The following is a 6,116-nucleotide window of genomic DNA, read 5'->3' as shown; positions in this document are numbered from 1 at the left end:
GGCTCATAAAGATCAAGTTAATTATTTAGCTTTATACAGTTAATTACTTAACTGGCACGAAAATTTAGGTATCCTTGTTTTCAGAGTAAAAATATCAATTTAAGAGCCTGAAACATAGAATTCGATAAGTTGAACAAATGAAATATTTATGTACTTTGTTTCAAAAGCTTGTATTTTATCTTTTTAAAAAGCAAAGATGGACAGGCAAACACTATAAAACTTTTATTTAAAAACAGCTACTTCTCCTACTTATTGCTTGATTCAGATCGATAACGTAGGTAACACACTGTACTCAGTATTTAAAAGACATACATTTACCAATGGGTCATACTCATGGGTTAGTAAATAATATCCTCTATTTTGTTATATTTGATAAGATTCGAAAAAAAACTATTTTTCACGTCGACATCTCTGTAGGACTCGCCATGTTCTCAGATGCTTTGATCTAATATTTATTTCATGCACATTACAAAAATGCTATTTAAAAACCGCTGCTACATGATGGGTTTATTTTTGGTCTTTGGAATGACTGCTTAAGGCAGGTTTCTCTTAAAAAGTCAGGAATACATAAAGGGAACAAATCCACACAACACAAAACCCTGGAAAAATGGCAGAGGGCTTTACCGTAGGAGAGACAAACAGAGACCTACATACGTGAGTGAACAGATGTGGATGTCACTCATGCAAACGCGCCAGTTTGACTCTAAAAGCCATCTTCCTGCCACCTTATGCAAAGTAAAGGGCTTTGCATGCCTGCGAGAGGCTGTTTTAAGAAATGACCTCTGCAGAATAAACAAACAAAAATGCAATTAGGCCTAAGGTACCGCCATCTCCTTTAATAGTTCATAATTTAGTTAGGCTATGATCTCTTTCTCACATGAGGACAACAGAAGACATAAAAATGCACACATTTAATACTATTTTTCTGTATTTTCCCAACGTTCATAGAGCATTTGATGGTCAAGATGAACATTTTACAGTCAATTCGAATGCAGGTCCTGTTTGTTGTTCAAGAAAGCGGAAACCACGCTAGCGTGTCAGGGGAAATCCAGATCGAGGATACACTGCTGACTCCTAGGTAAGCGGGGCTGATGTTTCTTGTGTGCAGAGGTGACAGAGACAGGGGACATTCTTGCTCTCTCCCTTGGTCCTCTGTTTCTGCTTCCTTCTCTTTTCTCTGGAGACATCTAGTCCAAACAGCGACCCTGTTACTATTAGAAGCAGGCTTTCTCAGATAACATTAAACTGGCTAAGTTTTAAGATACTCTGAGAATATTTCTGGAATATTATCATCTGACTACATATTTCTGAGCCTGGGCCCAATCTGAGACAGAATAAGTGACATTTTGTACAGGGAGTTGTTGCTTTTTTTTTTTAGAACGTAGAGCTTGCCCTCTTTCTGGCTGTGGGGTGGACGTGCAGGTTGACAGACAGTAGGATTTATGCTTCTTGTGTGACATGTTCACTCAACAAGTCCCAGAGAACCTCGTCCAAGGGCACGGGGAGGACAAAGCTTTGCATAAGCAGGTGTACTCTCCGACACGGGAACAGGTGTGATGGCAGGGCCTCTGAGAAAGGATATCCAGGCACCAGAGGAGTGGTCTCCACTCATGTCGAGAGCGCATAAATCAGGGGTAAGAAAGTGCTGTGGGAGGCACATCTTCCCCGGCCCCTGCTCACTCTGCCCACGTAAACACAGATCCACACACGTCATCCACAAGGTCTGCTGACACAAAAAACCGGCCGCCACGGCTGGAAGGAGGTGGCACCAAAGGTCCTCCTCATTCCTCATTCCTCTGGATGGGCAGCTAATTATGGTGGCCGAGAGAGGGTTGTCACTAATAATATTATAATACTGTGATCATCACAGTATTCTCTTTTTTTTACTATCAAAAACAAATTACATAATTTCATCATTAGCAAAAAGTCTGAAACGCAAAGACTTAGACTTAATCTTAGGTTACACTTTTGAAAACGAAAACCTTAATTAGGAAAGATATTAACGTATTTTAAAATCCAGTAAATAATATAATATTTTGTATCAACAACCCCTAAGTTGGGGGGGAAACTCAGTAATATGGAATATGATTTCAGAAATAAAACAGAAAGCTGTCTTATATAATTTGCGAGATAATGTATGTGGGATGAGATGACATGTACGCAGAGGGAGCACTTTGTGGGTACGAGCCTAGAATTTAAGATCCAAGTGTTGGTATAATGTTAGACAGAAGACATTATAGATGGCTGGAGGTGAAGAACTTTCACAAATAATAAGAAACCATACTGTCAGGTGGGAAACCTAGGGACCTGTCCATTCTCCCCACCGACCAGAGGCTGCTGGATGGGACAATGTTTCTTAAACTACTTGTGGTAAAGGATCTGCTTTGCCCCTCCCTAGTCCTTCAGAGATTGGTATTTTTATAAAATAGAATGAAAATCAATTAATAGAAAAATAAATTAAAAAAAAAAACACCAAAGATGTAAAAAATATAACCACCCCCAATTCTTATAATTAGATTCAACACACATGGTCAAACTTATTCTCCATTTCTGTATTTATCTTATTAGAAATGATGAACAAACAACTCACTTTATATAGCATCAAAACAGGAAGTCAGAGATTTTTAGTCATCTCATGTGGAAATACTGAAATTACAGAAGGAATTGGGGGTGATGGAAATGAGCTAGATCCTAGTCTATAAATATTAATGGGGAGATGATGACATCATAACAATATGAGCTGCCATTAAAACTCCCCGATGACCAGCTTTGGGGAATCAAGACATTTCCAGTCTCGCTGTGAGAATCACTGGGCTTGAGAATTTCGAGGATATCAAATGATCAGCGAGCTGCTGTACGTGCAGCTGCAAAGTCTAATTAACCTGTGGCACCTGCAGAGGTTGAATATTATTGCAGCAAACAGATTAGCTCCTTAATCATGAATAAAAACTACCAGTTCCGCTCACTAGATTAATTACAAGGCTTACTATCTCTGAGATTTCAGGATGTCGGTGGTATTAGCTCAAGAAGGTAAGACCTTGCTTTCCCCAGCGACTTCAGCATTGGCTGTTGTCAACCGGTCATTGGTCCAAAGCGACAAAACGTGTCCTTCATTTTCGTTCTGTGAGAAGGGAGGCGCCGAGGGAGGCATGGTGACGTCTGCCGTCAGAGCTCAAATTTGGATTAAACTATTATGGAGAACGACAGGCTCTGGGGAAGACTAAGTCTATTTTTTAAAACGTCAAGTTGTATAAACATTTAATTCAAAAAAGAAACAGACTGAACGCCCCTTCGCCTGGAGGAGCTGAACCAGGCCATCATATGAAAATGGGCCCCAAGCTGAGCTGACACTCAGCTCCACCGATGGAGCAAGTTCAGGGTCTGTCACGGATCGTACAGACATGATGGCACCTTGCTACCCGCAAGACTCCTTCTTGCTTATGGAATTTTTTTTTTTCCTGACTAGAGCGAGCTTTATGGTTCAGCTTATGGAATCATAAGCTTTGGTACATGTGAGGGTCAACCACTCTGCTCCGGTTTTTAAATGTGAGCAAATTTGTGAGAGTCTTCATCTACCTGCTGCATTAAAGACACTTAACGGACAGTTCCAGATGCTTCACATCAACTGAATTAAAGAAATAATCATAGTATCTTTTTATAGTTTTAATTTAAGGAAATATAGCTATGCGTTTGATGATACAATACAATAAAATAGTCATATACAATTTTGGTGGCAAATTGGTAAAAGTCCTATCAAAAACTCAAATTGGGCACTTCCAGAAATGATGACCCAAGCCAAGTGAGACTTGGCTGCTGTTCTCACAAAGGTTCAAGTCCAGTGGGGGCGGCAGACAAGCCAATAATTACGGAGAGTACCACGCGATGTGAGAGAGGCAGGCACGTGCAGGGCCCACGAAAAGGCAGAAAGACTTTCTGGGAAATGAGAATGCTTATTTGGGGCTTTATTCCCCTAAAGGAGGGTTCTTCATCTTCAACTGGTCTACAGACACCGCGATGAGAGCTGATTTAACTGATGACCGTTGCTAATGCCAGTGATTTGCTTCTTCGGGGAGAAGGAAACAGTAATTAACGAATCATATGGTTGCTCTCATTGGGCAGCACTTGACAAGTCCATTTTCAAAGGAATCATGCTGTTCTACTCAGGTCTATTTCCACACAATGACAATTCATGAGAGCAAGTGACTTGAAATGAAATTCTTCCCATTTTCCAGAGCTCAGTGAATGTGAAGAATATGACAGGTTGGCTTCAGAAAAGTTTCTCTTTTAGTATCTTACTATAGCTGTGTAGCTTTAAATTGATAAGAAGCTGAATTTTTTTTTTTTTTCCTGACTAGAGCGAGCTTTAATGCATACTTGTAAATAGAATGAGAAATTTCAGGAAAAATAGGTTTTGTTTTGGTGTCACAAATAAAAGAAGTTGAGTCCCAGTCTAGTTTCCAAATATGAAATGAAGATAGATTTTATAGATAGCACGGCAAAACTTAAGCCAGACTTACGATCAGAAGAATTTTTTTAATTCTAAAGTTTATATTATTCCAAAAAAGGAAAACAGCCCAAATGTCTATCATCTAGTGAATATGTAAACAAAATGTTATATTCGTATAATAAAATGCTATTCAGTAATAAGAAGGAATGAAGTAGTGATATAATCAACACAACATGGACAGAACGCAAAAACCTTACATTTAACTGAAATAATCCAAACGAAAAAGATCTCAGGCTGTATGATTATTATGAAAATGTCCAGAAAAGGCAAATCTATAGAAAGTAGATTAGTGGTTGCTTAGGGCTGGGTGTGGGGATGGAGGGTGACTCTATGTGAGTACGCATTTTCTTTCTGGAGTGACAGAAAGTTTTAAAATTTAGGTCATAGCAATTGTTGCACAACTTTGCAAATTACTAAAAATCGTTGACATATACACTTAAAATGGGTGATTTTTATGGTATGTAAATTTTACTTCAATACCATAGCAGTCATTCAATATATATTTATTGATGAGCCATTACACTAATGAAGTAACTTTTAAAGTACAATTTATTTCTATATAGCTGTATGTGTACCCATATACGTCTATGTGTCTTTACTCAAAATGTCAAGGTTCTTTGTAAACATAATGCACTACGAATTAAAGAATGAGTGCATTAAATTCTCCTTCTTTTTCTCCTATGGTAATTATACTCTAAAGTAGTTAATCAATTTATTTATTTGACATTTATTTAAATATTCATTAAGCACTTTGCCAGGCACTGAAATGCAAAGTACAATGTGCTCTGGTCTCTGCCCTCGAGAAGCTCATGGTATTGGAGAGACAGACGAGTAATAAGACATTAGAGTGAAACGTGGAAAAAACTGTGACGAAGACAGACATAGGGCACTGTGGTGGTAGGGAGATGGTTTTCGACCAAGCCAACCCGAGATGGTTAAGTGAGAACTAGTGAGATGCTCACTCGTGGGGGTGTGCAACGGCGTGCTGGGCCCGGGGAAGCTGAGCAGGCTCTGGGGTTAGAGAGATGGGCGCAGCCCAGGTGTCAGCAGGAACAAGGCGGGCATAGCGGACGAGCGCCTGCTCCGGAAAGGCCTACCGCGTCAAGCTAAGGGTCTCGAGAAGGGTCTCAGGCTTTTGACCCTGAAAGTGACAGGAACCACGAGGGATTTCAAGCTGGTGAATGAAAGTCAGGGGGCTATTTTGGAAGCATCGTTTCGCTACCCGTGTGGAGCAGAGACAGGACCCCTTAGAAAGGCGCTCTGCCACCTCTCAGCGCTCTGCTCGCCTCGTTTCATCGACGGTGAGGGCTCCAGCCGGCCTCTGGGGTCTCCATGCTTCCTCCCAGACTCTGGAGTGGAGACTTCTCCAGCAATCCCTGCTCTTCCCGTGGCACAGACAAGCCCCGCTCCCAGCAGCTGCTCATCAGGCACCGGGGCAGCCAGTTCTGGGCCTCTGTGACATGGGATATGGAGGCCTCACGCATCTCATTTAAAAAGTCATGGCATGGTGACGTCTGCCGTCAGAGCTCAAATTTGGATTAAACTATTATGGAGAACGACAGGCTCTGGGGAAGACTAAGTCTATTTTTTAAAACGTCAAGTTGTATAA

This window comes from Pteropus vampyrus, unplaced genomic scaffold (genome assembly GCF_000151845.1).
Source record: "Pteropus vampyrus isolate Shadow unplaced genomic scaffold, Pvam_2.0 Scaffold127, whole genome shotgun sequence".
NCBI classification, from domain to species: Eukaryota; Metazoa; Chordata; class Mammalia; order Chiroptera; family Pteropodidae; genus Pteropus; species Pteropus vampyrus.
This window is presented reverse-complemented; position numbering follows the sequence as displayed.